Source organism: Pristiophorus japonicus, chromosome 12 (assembly GCF_044704955.1).
Source record: "Pristiophorus japonicus isolate sPriJap1 chromosome 12, sPriJap1.hap1, whole genome shotgun sequence".
Classification (NCBI taxonomy): domain Eukaryota; kingdom Metazoa; phylum Chordata; class Chondrichthyes; family Pristiophoridae; genus Pristiophorus; species Pristiophorus japonicus.
The window spans coordinates 186360544-186377497 of NC_091988.1; the positions used below are offsets into that span (position 1 = coordinate 186360544).

The following is a 16954-nucleotide window of genomic DNA, read 5'->3' on the forward strand; positions in this document are numbered from 1 at the left end:
AGATAGAGTAGAGTTAAACAGATCTTTTAATTTTTTGGTCCACCTTTTTAAACAAAATGATGTTGCCAAAACTGTTGTTTGAGCTTCAACCAGAGGAAATGAATCTTAAGAAGAAATAAAATACGTGTTTATGAAATTGCTGGGGAGTTAGGAAAGTGTGGGAAGGGAACAGAAGGGAGACCACATCTTGCAAACATCAAAGGCAGCTGAAAGTGTGGACAGTGGGCTGGAAGCAAGTGGGACAGTAACTTGACGAATGGAGCTGACCAGTACTAGTCAGATAAATATCTCTTGTACATGAGCAAACATACAGTTCATCCCACCATTAACTGGAGCCTTTGTTGAATGAAGCTATAATACTGTTCTGCTTTACCAGAATTATTCATCCTTTTGCTATTCAGACTGTGCTACTTACATCACTAATTTATTTAGTTGTTTTGAAAAATCATGGTTCAGAGAAGAAATGAAGCAATGCGGCTGCTTAATACTTTGCTTGTGTTGACTAAATAAATCATATTCCCATTTTATTTCATTAAACTCCAGCATTTTTACCAGTGCTTTTGGGGATCAAATTCTGTTCATTTCCCCCACCCCACGAAAACAGTAAATCATTGGCCTTGGAGTGTCAGCTGTGGCTCAGTGGGTAGCACACTCACCCCTGAGTCAGAAGGTTGTGGGTTCAAGTCCCACTCCTGAGCGCATAAATCTAGGCTGACACTCCAGTGCTATGCTGAGGGAGTGCTGCACTGTCGGAGGTGCCGTCTTTCGGATGAGACGTTAAACCGAAGCCCCATCCGCGCTCTCGGGGATGCAAAAGATCCCATGGCATTATTTCAAAGAGTGGGGGAGTTATTCCCAGTGTCCTGGCCAATATTTAGCCCTCAATTTATCTAACAAAAACAGATTATCTGGTCATTAACACATTGCTGTTTGTGGGAGCTTGCTGTGCACAAATTGGCTGCCGCGTTTCCCGCATTACAACAGTGACTACACTCCAAAAGTACTTCATTGGCTTGTAAAGCGCTTTGAGACATCCGGTGGTCATGAAAGGCGCTATATAAATGCAAGTCTTTCTTTCCTTCCTTTTCTTTTTCTTTCTTCCCTTGTTTCATTCAAGCACACAGGAAAATTGAGAGGAAGGAGATGCGAGTTGTTAATGTCTTTTAGCAATCAAAGCACGCTTTTTTCTTCAGTGCCACAGTTGGGGAGTGTAGAGGCGAGAATAAAATATCAGCAACCTTTGCCGCTGTTGTGAAATGTTTGATACTGATAGTCTCAGCAAGGTTTGAAAACCTCCGAAACATTGAACCGTCCTGGCCGTAGCCCAAAGGAGGCCTTGATGTTGAAGAACCAGTGGGAGGGAAGGTTTGACCCTCCATTAAGAGCCAACTGTGTTCTCACCCATCGAGAATCAGCTCCCATTTATCTGTTCTTGTGGTTCGACGATCGTTCTGTCTCGAGTCCAAAATGTCGACGGAACTTTTTGAGTCGGGGAAAGGTGACCTTGTTCTGTTCAGTTACACTGAGCCCATTTTTCAATAGTTTTCCAAATAAATTATGCAGCATGTGGCTTAGAAATTCTTGAAATTCAATAGGCGGGAAAGCTGGGGCAAATGCCAAACACAGCGTTGTAATTATTTGCAGTTGACTTCACTCTCTTTGGAAAGAAACTAATTGTTGCACTAACCACAGGCAAATATCATTTAAACCTATCTAACTCATGGTCACAGATGAATGTGCTTAAAGTGCGATTTAATAGGAGAATCAGCCAGATGCAGTCAGAGTTCCCGAATCTCTGGAACATACGTGGAGTGCCAGATGGGGCTCTGTGAGCTCGTGTTCAGATTTCCAGTTTGGTTTGATCCTTGAAAATCTCCGTTCCTCAAATGTGAAGCTGGAGCTGAGCCATTGAGAATGATCCTGTTGAGATAGAAACATAGAAACATAGAAAATAGGTGCAGGAGTAGGCCATTCGGCCCTTCTAGCCTGCACCACCATTCAATGAGTTCATGGCTGAACATGCAACTTCAGTACCCCATTCCTGCTTTCTCGCCATAGCCGTTGATCCCCCTAGTAGTAAGGACCTCATCTAACTCCTTTTTGAATATATTTAGTGAATTGGCCTCAACAACTTTCTGTGGTAGAGAATTCCACAGGTTCACCACTCTCTGGGTGAAGAAGTTCCTCCGCATCTCGGTCCTAAATGGCTTACCCCTTATCCTTAGACTGTGACCTCTGGTTCTGGACTTCCCCAACATTGGGAACATTCTTCCTGCATCCAACCTGTCGAAACCCGTCAGAATTTTAAACGTTTCCATGAGGTCCCCTCTCATTCTTCTGAACTCCAGTGAATACAAGCCCAGTTGATCCAGTCTTTCTTGATAGGTCAGTCCCGCCATCCCGGGAATCAGTCTGGTGAACCTTCGCTGCACTCCCTCAATAGCAAGAATGTCCTTCCTCAGGTTAGGAGACCAAAACTGTACACAATACTCCAGGTGTGGCCTCACCAATGCCCTGTACAACTGTAGCAACACCTCCCTGCCCCTGTACTCAAATCCCCTTGCTATGAAGGCCAACATGCCATTTGCTTTCTTAACCGCCTGCTGCACCTGCATGCCAACCTTCAATGACTGATGTACCATGACACCCAGGTCTCTTTGCACCTCCCCTTTTCCTAATTTGTCACCATTCAGATAATAGTCTGTCTCTCTGTTTTTACCACCAAAGTGGATAACCTCACATTTATCCACATTATACTTCATCTGCCATGCATTTGCCCACTCACCTAACCTATCCAAGTCGCTCTGCAGCCTCACAGCATCCTCCTCGCAGCTCACACTGCCACCCAACTTAGTGTCATCCGCAAATTTGGAGATACTACATTTAATCCCCTCATCTAAATCATTAATGTACAGTGTAAACAGCTGGGGCCCCAGCACAGAACCTTGCGGTACCCCACTAGTCACTGCCTGCCATTCTGAAAAGTCCCCATTTACTCCTACTCTTTGCTTCCTGTCTGACAACCAGTTCTCAATCCATGTCAGTACACTACCCCCAATCCCATGTGCTCTAACTTTGCACATCAATCTCTTGTGTGGGACCTTGTCGAACGCCTTCTGAAAGTCCAAATATACCACATCAACTGGTTCTCCCTTATCCACTCTACTGGAAACATCCTCAAAAAATTCCAGAAGATTTGTCAAGCATGATTTCCCTTTCACAAATCCATGCTGACTTGGACCTATCATGTCACCTCTTTCCAAATGCACTGCTATGACATCCTTAATAATTGATTCCATCATTTTACCCACTACCGATGTCAGGCTGACATGTCTATAATTCCCTGTTTTCTCTCTCCCTCCTTTTTTAAAAAGTGGGGTTACATTGGCTACCCTCCACTCCATAGGAACTGATCCAGAGTCAATGGAATGTTGGAAAATGACTGTCAACGCATCCACTATTTCCAAGGCCACCTCCTTAAGTACTCTGGGATGCAGTCCATCAGGCCCTGGGGATTTATCGGCCTTCAATCCCATCAGTGGTACACAGAACGGTATACGTTCGCTGCCCTTTTTACCTGTGTGATTGAGGTGTCAAATTCTCTGAGTAAATAAATCCAGCTATTTGACGTGAAAGTTTTGAAGTCGGCCTGGCCTCTGTGGTCGTACTTTAAACTCTGAAGCTGCAGTTGTGGGTTCTTCCAGAGCATTTCTTCCAGGAACTTGGGCCGGAAATTCAGTTGGAGTGTTTTTAAGGCACTAATGTCGGGCGGTCGTTAAATTTAGTGCCGGAAAATGGTTAGCGATGGGAGCCACAATACTCAGTGGTTGGGGCCTGACAGTGGAGTTGAGCACGAGGGGAAGCATTCCACACCTCTCTTAGGGCGCTAGGCCTGGTGAGCAACTGAATATCCCGAGCTAAAGAGCCGGCTTCATAGCACCCCAAAAGAGGCCTCCCTGCAACAACAAAAAATCGGAACCAAAACATTTGCTATACATTACTCACCCTAAATAAAGTTAAATCGTTAAAAAAAACATACCAGTCACACTTACCTCATGCAATCATTCCTTCCCTTAGCACCCCGGGACAGCTCTGCCCGTCAGCTTTCTCTGGCAGTGTCACTATGGGGTGCTACATGTGCAGCGCAAAATCAAAATTTCCATCCGTGTCGATACTGGGGACGTTGCACACCGGCGCTACGTTCCGGGCCGATACTCCTCAGCGCTGCCGATACCGGCACACTGAATTTGCCGAGCGGCGCTAATGTCAGCGCTCGCGGCTACAAACCATTTGGCGAGGAGCGCTATCCAACCGAATTTCTCCGCCCATGAGCATTACGAACTTGCTTGTAAATTATATATTTGAGCGCGTCAAGTCAGAGGCATCCAGTCCTGCTCATTACTCCAAGCTTCATCGTTTTCCGGGGAGCTCCAGAACACTGTGCGGTTCCTGCTGCCCAGTGAGCTGGTCAAGCACGGAATCTTGAAAGCTGTGTCCACAATGCAATGAAAACTCCTAGCTGTGAAAAACGGGACCCGGGGTGCTGGGTGCTGTTCCATTTCCCCCCCCCTCCCCCTGCCCCCATCATTTAGCTTTCCTTATCTTGATCAGCACAAAACAAATTGAAGCATTTGAATCCTTCGCCAACAAAAGAAATTGCACCCTGATCTTCAAATGCTTCACTTTCTTTTGGCTTGGCAGGAATGTCCTCATCAGGATGAAACTATCATGAAGTTCCCTTACCTCTGCCTTAGTTCTAACCTGGGAATAGCCTTACTGCACCACGGTGTCATTTTTCATCTTAACAGCGGATACATTTCTAATGTCTATGGTTACGTCACTTTGGGAAAGCTCTGGAAATCCCGGTGCATTGTTGTGGGGATGGAAGCTTATGTGCAATGGATCTCCAATTCCCTTCGCTGTTTGCTGTGACAGAGACTCGGGCATTCCGCAGGTACAACAAAGAGAAATATCTACCCCTTGAACTCCAGACATTTTATCCCTTGAACTCCAAATCTCTCCTGTGATGCTCATAAGTGTTCAGCTCCCGTGATTCTGGCAGTGCCACCCTTGATTTAGAGGTCAGCGGGATCACTCTGGGATGAAAGCTAAATGATGAGCGGGGGGGCGGGGGGGGGGGGGGAGTAATGGAACAGCACCTGCACCACCATTCAATATGATCATGGCTGATCATGCAACTTCAGTACCCCATTCCTGCTTTCTCTCCATACCTCTTGATCCCTTTAGCCGTAAGGGCCACATCTTACTCCCTTTTGAATATATCTAACGAACTGGCCTCAACAACCCTCTGTGGTAGAGAATTCCACAGGCTCACAATTCTCTGAGTGAAGAAGTTTCTCCTCATCTCGGTCATAAATGGCTTATGCCTTATCCTTAGACTGTGACCCCTAGTCCTGGACTTCCCCAACATCGGGAACATTCTTCCTGCATCTAACCTGTTCAATCCCGTCAGAATTTTATACGTTTCTATGTTTATATGTTTCTATTGCTGGCAAAGTGCCACAAAGAAGGCACAGTACAGATTAAAGACTGTCTAAATGCTTGTTGGTTAGTGAACCATTGGGTTTTAGAAGCTGAGTTCCCGCCCTTGACAACAGCGAATATAATTTGCTCTGAGGGGCCTGTTTATTAATCACTGGATTGCATGTCTGGTAGTTTGTTCTGTGCCAAAATAATCTCAGAATGAAAGTGACCTCAAGACTTGGATGATGTTGCCCAGTAACATATTTACATTGTGGCTAGTGATGGAGACATGTAATTGTTGACGTGCAGGACAGAAGTCTGCTGTCTGAAAAATAAACGCCCTCACATATGGGTGGAAATAGCCAAAGGCTTTCTGGGCCACATGTGGCTAATCAATGTTGTAGGTTGAGGTTAAATAAATATTAGCCGTGTGAGACTATTGCTCATGGACTGCGCTCCTCATTGTTTTGAGACACAGAAACCTACAAAGGGAAAGATGAGGAGATGACTGAGCCAAAGCTGTTTAGTGAAGTTGGTGATTGGCAGCTGAAACTATTGCCGTTGATTCATTGTTGGATAATACCTTTCAAGACCCCGCAAGCGAGGAATTGAGAGATGACAGCGAAAGCTTGGAAGAACTTTCAGATGTCTTTTAAGGGCCTGTGTATTTATCTTAGCAATGTCCATGAGTTCATCTGGTAGTCTGTATGTCATCACGTGAGTGGCCCTGTGTTACATGCCTTTAAATTCAGCTTTAAAAAGCAGCATTCCTTTCTGTAGTCTGCATCTTAATATTGCACAAGCATCTTTTTTTAAAAAAAAGTTGAGCTTGTGCATGAAGATTCAGGAACGAAGCCTCAATAATGATTGCTGTATTGCTGGGAACAGGCTTTGAGTCTAGCCTACACTGGTGAGATGGAAATCTTTCGTTGTAAAATGACTTTCAGTATCCCCAATCCATTAGCTTTGGGCTGTGAGTCCACAGGCTAAACTGCCCATAATTTGGCACTAAAGGATGGAGAAATCTCACTCAGAACATCACTAGGGTGGCCTGTGAAAGAAAGCTGAAAACTCTTTCCGTGCAGTAGTGGGTGTTCTTCAGAGGCTGGAGTTGGAAATTTTTTTCTGCACATTGCTTGCGCTGTACCGGGCTTTAAATTCCTTGACGCTGGTTTTCCAAAGTCTGCAGCACAGACATCTCTTGCTTTAATGGACACAAAAATAATAAAGTAAAGATTCAAATCACTATCAGTTCATTTTACAGTTATTTAATTTTTAGTATTAAGCCCTTGTGTCAAGATTTTCTTGCTTGCAAACCAACAAATTCTATGGACAGATGTCATGTGCAGCATGTACAGAGGCCTAGACTAATCTTCCAGAGACACAAGTTCAAATCCCACCACAGCAGTTGGGGAATTTAAATTCAATTAAATTAAAAAGCTAGTATCAGTAATGTTGACCATGAAACTACCGGATTGTTGTAAAAACCCATCTGGTTCACTAATGTCCTTTAGGAAAGGAAATCACCCGGTCTGGCCTATATGTTACTCCAGACCCACAGCAATGTGGTTGACTCTTAACTGCCCTCTGACATGGCCGAGCGAGCCACTGTCGTATCAAAAAAAACTGCTATGAAGGTCTACAGTGACTCAAGAAGGCGGCTCACCACCACCTTCTCAAGATGGGCAATAAATGCTGGCTTTGCCAGCGGCGCCCACAACCCATGAACGAGTAAATTTTTAAAAAACTTGTAACACATTTGGTTTGAGTAGCAAAGATAACATACAGATTAAGCGCATTATGATTTATTTTACAGTCCGTTTTGACTTGTTATAGGATCCAGCAACTGATGCACTTAGAATTTATTGTAATAGTAAAATCACAGTGTGACATGTCTACTGCCAGCTGTGTGATTCCTGAAAAGTTGCTTTGTCAGCATCAAAAGTGCTAAGTTATTGTTAGTACACGTGTTAACTTTTTGAACATGGTATATTCTGTCAAACTTGTTGAAATTTCCTCTGCAAGGGTTCTTCACAATTCTTTAATGGCGCCATTTATCTCACTCGCTCCCGCAGTGGAAATCTCACTCGCTCCCGCCTGCTCCGCTATTCAATAAGATCATGGCTGATCTGATCATGGACTCAGCTCCACTTCCCTGCCCGCTCCCCATAACCCTTTATTCTCTTTATCGCTCAAAAATCTGTCTATCTCCGACTTAAATCAATGACTCAGCCTCCAGAGCTCTCTGGGGCAGAGAATTCCACAGATTTACAACCCTCAGAGAAGAAATTTCTCCTCACCTCAGTTTTAAATGGGTGGCCCCTTATTCTGTTTTAGTTTCCCCTATGAATGGAAATATCCTCTCTGCATCCACCTTGTCGAGCCCCCTCATTATCTCATATGTTTCGATAAGATCATCTCTCATTCTTCTGCACTCCAATGTGTATAGACACAACCTACTCAACCTATCCTCATAAGTCAATCCCCTCATCTCTGGAATCAACCTAGTGAACCTTGTCTGAACAGCCTCCAATGCAAGTATATCCTTCTTTAAATATGGAGACCAAAACTGTACGCAGTACTCTAAGTGTGTAGCCTCGCCAATACCCTGTACAGTTATAGCAGGACTTCTTTGCTTTTATACTCCATCCCCTTGCAATAAAGGCCAATATTCCATTTGCCTTCCTGATTACTTGCTGGACCTGCATACTAACTTTTTGTGTTTCATGCACAAGGACCCCAGGTCCCTCTGTGCTGCAGTACTTTGCAATTTTTCTCCATTTAAATTATAATTTGCTTTTCTATTTTTTCTGCCAAAGTGGATAACCTCACATTTTCCCACATTATACTCCATCTGCCAAATTTTTACCCACTCACTTAACCTGTCTATATCCCTTTGCAGATTCTTTTGTGTCCTCTTCACAATTTGCTTTCCCACCCATCTTTGTATCATCAGCAAACTTGGCTACATTACACTCGGTCCCTTCATCCAAGTCATCAATATAGATTGTAAATAGTTGGGGACCCAGCACCGATCCCTGCGGCACCCCACTAGTCACTGTTTGCCAAATGGAATATGACCCATTTATCCTGACTCTGTTTTCTGTTGGTTAGCCAATCCTCTATCCATGCTAATATATTACCCTGTTGTCCCCAGGCAACTCACATTCAGGATAACCCAATTTTGCAAAGAGGGCCTCAACCAGGCGTTCGGTCCCATATCTGCATATGCAAAGAGGCTAACGCCTGTTTCAGACTCGGGGCCCATGAAACTACCGGATTGTGTAAAAACCCATCTGGTTCACTAATGTCCTTTAAGGAATGAAACCTGCCGAGCTTATCCGGTCTGGCCTATATGTGACTCCAGACCCACAGCAATGTGGTTGACTCTTAACTGCTCTCTGAAATGGCCTAGCAAGCCACTGTCGTATCAAAAAATGCTACAATGGTCTGCAGTGGCTCAAGAAGGGGGCTCACCACCACCTTCTCAAAATGGACAATAAATGCTGGCTTTACCAGTGGCGCCCACAACTCATGAACGAGTAAATTTTTTAAAAAGCTTGTAACACATTTGCCTATACAGGTTGAGCGTCCAAAATCCGGAGTTCTGGCGATCCGGAATGTTCCGGAATCCGGACTCCGGACCGATTGGTGGCAGGGTCGTCTGGAATCCGTAAAACGTTCCGGAATCCGGACACCTTGTCACACCGTTTCCGCCGCCAGCTGGGTCAAGTGAAAAGTCAAAAAATGAAATCCAACTACTGTACAGTTAATAACATTGCAAGAATAAAAACGGCAATCCTACCTGATCCAGGCCAGGTCTTCACAGTCACCGCACCGCTGCTCCTGGGTCCACAGCAACTCTGCACAGCACACCAGTCCCTTCGGCCAGAATCAAACTCTGCACAGCACACAAGCCCCTTCGGCCAGAATCACCAAGCTCCCGCACGCAAGTCCCCTCCTGCGTGTAACTCCCCTGGCCAGAATCAACTCTGCACTGCACACTGTAGCTCCCCAAAGCAGCAACCGCGGATCGGGTTGCAACGCCCCATGACTCTGAGCGGAGCTGACCCGACCTCACCCGACCAGATTGCGATTTTAAGTTTGCACACCTGTACATGTACCTGTAATAAAAAATACTACCTGCACCTGCACTGTACATGCACTTTTAAATTCAGCATTTAAAAAAAAAAATTAGTGGCATTAAACATTATAAGGCTACCCCCGATGATCCCACCTACATCCCGTGCTGAGACCCCAACTGACCCACCTACATCCAATGATCAGACCCCACCCAACCTGACTCCATTGCTGTGGTGTTTTTCCCGATTTAAAGATCTGCACAGGTAAAGATTGTGAATTTGTGTTGTCATTGCAAACATGTCAAAAAGGCCAACGGATACAGGTACCCCAATGGATACAGGTACCCCAATGGATACAGGTACCCCAATGGGTTCAGATAAAAGAAAGAGGAAGCATCGTTCACTTTCAATTGCCAAGAAAGTTGAGTTACTTCAGAGATTGGACAGAGGTGCTTCAGTGAGAAGATTGAGTGAGGAGTATGGTGTCGGACTCTCCACCATCTATGATTGTAGAAAACAGAAAGAACATCTCATGAAGTTTCATGTGGAAAGTGATATTCATAAGGAAAAGAGTAAGAGAAAAGTATGGATAAACCGACATGTGATGATGTGGATCGAGCAGTGATAGAATGGTGGCGACAGAGGCGAAGTGAAAAGGTTCCTTTGTCTGGCCCAACGGTGGTGCAACAAGCTAAAATATTCCATGCACAACTGGGGATTGAAACACCATGAGAGTACTCTTCTGGTTGGCTAGCCAAATTTAAAAGGCATCGTGGCATCAGGCAACTGAAAGTATGTGGTGAGAAAGACTCAGCACATCATGAGGCAGCTGAAAATTATATTGATGAGTTCATCAAACTAATTGCCGATGAAAAGCTTTCACCTGAGAAATGTTCAATGCTGACAAGATAGCACTGTTTTGGTGCTATGCACCGCGAAAGACGTTAGCAGCAGCAGAAGAAACACAGCCAGCAGGTGTAAAAGACGCCAAGGATAGGTTGACTGTGCTTACTACTGCAAATGCGGCTGGGACACAAGTGTAAGCTTATGGTCATTGGGAGAAACCAGAGTCCAAGATGTTTCAAGGGTTTGAGAGTATTGCCAGTGCATTATTATGCCAATAAGAAAGCATGGTTAACCAGGGTAATCTTACTGAACTGATTTGAGAAGAATTTTATCCCTCAGAAGCGTGCTCATTGCATGGAAGCTGGCCTTGAGGAAAACTGCAAAATATACTTGCTGCGAGACAATTGCTCAGCACATTCCGATGCTGAGCTTCTGGTAAAGGATAATGTCCATGGAATCTACTTACCTCCAAAAAGTTACATCACTGATACAATGGACCAAGGAATTTTGAAGTGTCTCTACAAAAACGAATTTATGAAGTGTTTGCTTAATGCTGTGAACACAGGCATGGGAATAAAAACATTCTCAAAAGCTTTCTCAATCAAGGACGCCATAAGGTGCGGATGCATGGACCTTGGTAACTGCAGACACCTTGCTCAGTGCATAACATCTGGCCATCAACTATGTTTGCTGACGATGATGCTGATGGTGCTCCTCTGGACTTTCAAGGCTTTCGTGTGTCCAGGGAGAAAGCAATGATTGCTCAACTTTTAGATTATGCAAGAGGGCTGACTTGCGAAGCTGCACAGGAATTGAATGAGGACGATGTCGCAGAAGTCATGGACATAGACAACGATGCTCCCATTGTGCATGCAGTGACAGATGAAGAAATCATGCAGAGGGTTTTGCATCCAGAAGAAAAGGATGAAAGCAGTGAGGATGATGATGATGCCTGTGATCAAGTCGAAAAAATGCCCATTGACAAAGCAATTAATCTTTGTCAAGAATTAATTCACGCCTTAGAGCAACAAGCTTCATAAGTGAAGAAGAAATACTGCAGGTCTACAGAATTCGGGAAAGATTGGTGAAAGAAAAGCCCAAATTATTTAAACAAACAACAATATTAAATATCTTTCAAAAGAAGTCGTATAAAAAAATCCAAGACCTACTGTGTGCAACGACACCAGTAATTTCCACATTTGATAATCCTATTGCTGGCCCATCATCAGCCCCAGACATCATAGCTGAGCCCTCTACCTCAAGCACAACCTCCAGCCAATTGTAACTGTGCCTGTTTATTTTTACTCTTGTTTAACAAATAAAAGCCTTCATTTACTATTTTAATATTTTATAACTTTACTGTTTTACAAATAAAAACCGTTATTATATTTCATGCTTTGAGTACATTCCTTTTCGAATTTGAAGATGGTAGCAAAAGATACAGACCGGGAAGCTTACATGAAGTACAGTTACAGAGTACTGTGTTGCAAAAACAAGAGCAAGAGGCTTACCATGCATTGCAAAGAAACGAGGACTACAAGGCCTGCGAGGAGAAGAACTACAAGATGACGTCCAAAAATTGGAAATATTGCAACCTGGGCCCAGGTCATTTCCGGACTCGGGACACGCTTCTGGTGTTCCGAAATCCGGAAATACCCGAACCTGGGCTTGGGCTTTTCTGGACTTCGGACATCAGAAACACGTTCCAAAGTCCGGAAAAACACGAAAACCAGCTCGACTTCGATCCTGAGGTTGCCGGATTCAGGACGCTCAACCTGCACCAATATGGCGGGCATCACACTTCCAGCTCATAATCAGCACGCACATCCTTCTGGTCTTATTGGAGGCTTAGGCGCCCGTTTAGAGCCTGAAAAATAGGCACAGTGCCATTGAATTTCTCGACCCATTTTTTTTTCCTTACCATAGATGGGTTGAGAGCTTAGTCCACTTGTAGAAATCAATTTCTTATTTGTAGATCTTTATGGATCTACTACAGACATAGGACTGTGTGCCTCAATAATGCACTGAGCAGTGCTTTAACACCCGGTGATTTTAATTTATTAACTTTAAAAATAATAAATAGGAGAGGGAGATGCTGGAGGAAAAAAAGCAAAACAGATAACACGTTAACCCAGCATTTCTCGTCCAATTGATCAAACTGACTTTATAATGCAACAGGATAACTACTCATCAGTTAGTTTAATGCTGTTTAGTTTGTTTATACTACATATGTACTTCTAATTTAAAGGCAGCAGCACCTTTGTACAAAGTTCTTCAAAGCATCTCTATTGTAGCATTGTATTTAAGCACTGATCAAAGCAGTGCACACATTCAATTAGGTGCTCAGAGCAAGCTTTCAAGACATCAAATTGCCTGTGAATTTTCAATCCTGCGAGCGACATCTGTTTGTCTGCAATATTCAGTCGTGTAACACATAAGTCATTTTTCAAAGAGCGCCGAAGGCAGATGTGATTTGCAGATGGTTTGGGTAATTATTAGTCGATTCTTTCTGGGCATCATACACTTGTGGACCTCACTCAGGATAATGTCAGTCTGGATCGAAAACCCAGTCTGTTGATTTAATCACAAAACAATGGTTAGCGATTACAAAGTGAGGATGTTCCTTTTTTATTTTGTAGTTTACTCCCTTGTTTTGGTTGTTAAAATTTGCATTTGGACTCACAGGATTCAATTCATAATTCAATTCTAATCTTTAAGCAATCACTTTCTTACACAAAATTCAGTAAAATGCATCATTCTTTTCTTTATTACCCTACAAATGATACAGCTTTCGAGAAGTTGGGTGTCTTGTGCAGGATCAGTTACTAATAATGTGATTCTACAACTAGATTAACAATTTCTAGCAGGCATGAGACCACTGAACAAGACTGTCCCAATTTTGCCACTGACTAAACTAGAGGCAGGTGACGTGATTAATGAAAAAGTGGCTCTGAAAAGTGGTTTTCATCCAATCAAATGACAAAAGACCATAAGACACAACCAGGTCACTGTTCGACCCGGGATCTCACATCAACCAGGAAGTGGCTTCCCGCAGATGTGCAAACTCACCTCAGAACGGGTGCACAAGGTGAATACACATCTGTGGTAAGGTAAGGGTTAGTTCAATTTGGTAAAGAAATCAGTAGAGGCTTGAGTAACCAGGCTCTGCAAGGTTAACGCGCTGTCCTTTATTCAACAGAAAGCTTTTTATTGCTGGCTCAACCGATCTAGTATTTTAAATAGTTCAATTCTTACCTTGCTGTCTCCAGTCTCTGTGGTTTCTTTGAGAATCCCTGCGAATGCCTTAAAAGCAGATGTTTAAGCCGCGTGAAGATAGACGGTGGCTGATTTCTGCAGGAGCACTTTCATCTTGCATGACTAAATTCACTTAAAATGCTTTAAACTTCCCGAGATCATTTATATTTAGACTTGATATATATACATATTTTTAAAAAACCGACCCATATATAGGTATAAAAAAAAATGAGTTCTTTATCTTTGAGAATGTCTGTGTGTGGCTGCCACTGAATGGTTTTTAATAAACAACGTGGTACTTTTAGAACTTAGCAGACCGCCTCACAATCTCAGAAACCAGATTCCAACAATCCGACCTGAACATGGGAGGGTTTTTCAGCGCGAAAGTTACAGGAAAATTGGCGGGAACATCGCCAGCCCTTATACATGGTCTTCTTCGACCTTACAAAGGCCATTGACACTGTCAACCGCGAGGGTCTAAGGAGCATCCTCCTCCATTTCAGATGTCCCCAAAAGTTCATCACCATCCTCCGCCTGCTCCACAATGACATGCACGCCGTGATCCTTACCAATGGATCCATCACAGACCCAATTCATGTCCGGACCGGGGTCAAACAGGGCTGCGTCATCGCCCCAGCCCTCTTCTCAATCCTTCTCACCGCCATGCTCCACCTCACAGTCAACAAGCTCCCCGCTGGAGTGGAACTAAACTACAGAACCAGTGGGAAGCTGTTCAACCTGCGCTATCTGCAGGCCAGGTCCAAGACCACCCTAAACTCTGTCATCGAGTTACAGTATGCGGACGACGCATGCGTCTGTGCACATACAGAGGCTGAACTCCAGGACATATCTGACGTATTTACTGAGGCGTATGAAAGCATAGGCCTTATGCTAAACATCTGTAAGACAAAGGTCCTCCACCAGCCTGTCCTCACCGCACAGCACTCCCCCCCCCCCGCACCCCCAGCCCCAGTCATCAAGGTCCACGGCGCGGCCCTTCCCATATCTCAGGAGCCTCCTATCAACGACGAGATCCAATACCACCTCCAGTGCAGCCTTTGGCAGCCTGAGGAAAAGAGTGTTTGAAGACCAGGCCCTCAAAACTGTCACCAAGCTCATGGTCTACAGGGCCGTAGTAATACCTGCCCTCCTGAATGGCTCAGAGACATGGACCGTGTACAGCAGACACCTCAAGATGCTGGAGAAATATCACCAACAGTGTCTCTGCAAGATCCTACAAATCCCCTGGGAAGACAGGCACACCAACATCAGCAGCCTTGTCCAGGCCAACATGCCCAGCATTGAAGCATTAACCACACTCGATCAGCTCCACTGGGCAGGCTACATAGTTCGCATGCCAGACACGAGACTCCCAAAGCAAGTGCTCTACTTGGAGCTCCTTCAGGCAAACGAGCCAAAGGTGGGCAGCAGAAGCGCTAGAAGGACACCCTCAAAGCCTCCCTGATAAAATGCGACATCCGCACTGACACCTGGGAGTCCCTGGCCAAAGACCACCCTAAGTGGAGGAAGTGCATCCGGGAGGGTGCTGAGCACCTCGAGTCTCAATGCCGAGAGCATGCAGAAATCAAGCGCAGGCAGCGGAAAGAGCGAACGGCAAACCAGTTCCACCCACCCCTTTCCTCAACGATTATCTGTCCCACCTGTGACAGAGTCTGTGGCTCTCGTATTGGACTGTTCAGCCACCAAAGAACTCATTTCAGGAGTGGAAGCAAGCCTTCCTCGATTCCAAGGGGACTGCCTATGATGATGATGATGGGAGGGTTTTTCATGGCTTTACATTACAAGGCAGTGTGCGCCCCTGCTTAACTGCAGATTTTTCCCTACTCCCGTCTAATTGTATGGTGTCAGTTAAACCCAGGTGTGCATACCTTCCAGTAAAATAGCAGCTGCACTTTCATCACCCTGCCTCTCGGGAGGCCACAGAGCCCAAAGCGCTGAAAGTAACCTTGTGATCAGTTGCAGGCAACGTGACCCTGATGTAGCCTCGTAAGTTCCTTGTACACCACTTGGTTCAGCAGTTGTACCGTCAGAACAACAACAACTTGTATTTATATAGCACCTTTAACATGGTAAAACGTCCCAAGGCGCTTCACAGGAGTATTATGAGATAAAAACAATTGGACCCCAAGCCACATAAGTAGAAATTAGCACAGGTGACCAAAAGCTCGTTCAAAGAGGTAGGTTTTAAGGAGTGTCTTGAAGGAGGAAAGAGAGGCGGAGAGGTTTAGGCAGGGAGTTCCAGAGCTTAGGGCCTAGGCAACAGAAGGCACGGCCACCAATAGTTGAGCGATTATAATCAGGGATGCTCAAAAGAACAGAATTAGAGGAGCACAGCCATCTCGGGGAAGGGGGGAGGGGGAAGGGAGGTGGGTTGGGGTGGTTGGGGTGGAGGGGAGGGGAGTTAGGGTGGGGGAGGAGAGTCGGGGTGGGGCGTTGTGAGGCTGGAGGAGAAGCCACAAACCATACCGCTGCCAGGCCTGACAATGTATGAAGTTCAGTTACATCTGGGCTTGAAATGCACGCCATTCTATTAATATTGCCATTGATAGCATCAAACTCTTTGATCAATCTACATTTGAACAATCTGTATATAAAAAAAACCTACACTGCTCCCTATTGGAATTACACTTCAAATTGTGTTGCTTTACCTGCTCCTGTGATTCTGCTGACCATGAACTCGGCATCTGACCGAGACAGTAAGTATATATCACGGTTTGCAGGATGACTGAGTTAGTTCACAATCAAAACCATCTGGAACAGCTGCCCTGCTGTGTAAGTGGGGTGCGATCACAGCTTTGCAGTCGGACACCTGACCTTTACAGATGCAGCTGGAGATCGGGTAAGTAATAAAAGTCGCATTTGAAACACATGTTCAAGCATGAGAATAAAGAAGACAGTTATTCTATAATCTGCTTAAATTCTCGCAGTGTATATTGTTGGCTTGTCTGAATTCAAAGGAACAGATGGTTTCCGAATGGTACTGTCCCGTGGTTTACTTCGGTAGCAATGAATAGGGGTGCCTGTTGGTCGGGTCTTGTACAAGTGCGACTTGGCTAGCTCTAGTTCTCCTCAGGTCAGATCTATTAGGTGGGAAGCTCTGAATTCTCTCTGTAATGTATGCATCTGTGAGGATGTTCACAGATTTGTAGAGCTGTTGTATTGTGAGTGGCTTAGCCAGTCACGGGACATTCATAAGACTCAATAAAACCCCAGCCAGTTGGGTTCAATATTGTGTTCAGTTTTGGTCTCTTAACCTAAGGAAGGAT

At 44.7% G+C, this 16954-nt stretch overlaps 1 protein-coding gene across 1 annotated transcript in view; it reads left to right on the forward strand.

The window, feature by feature from the left end:
- lama5 (laminin, alpha 5) overlaps positions 1–16954 on the forward strand; it is a 360316-nt gene that overhangs the window by 107711 nt on the left and 235651 nt on the right. The window lies entirely within an intron of this gene.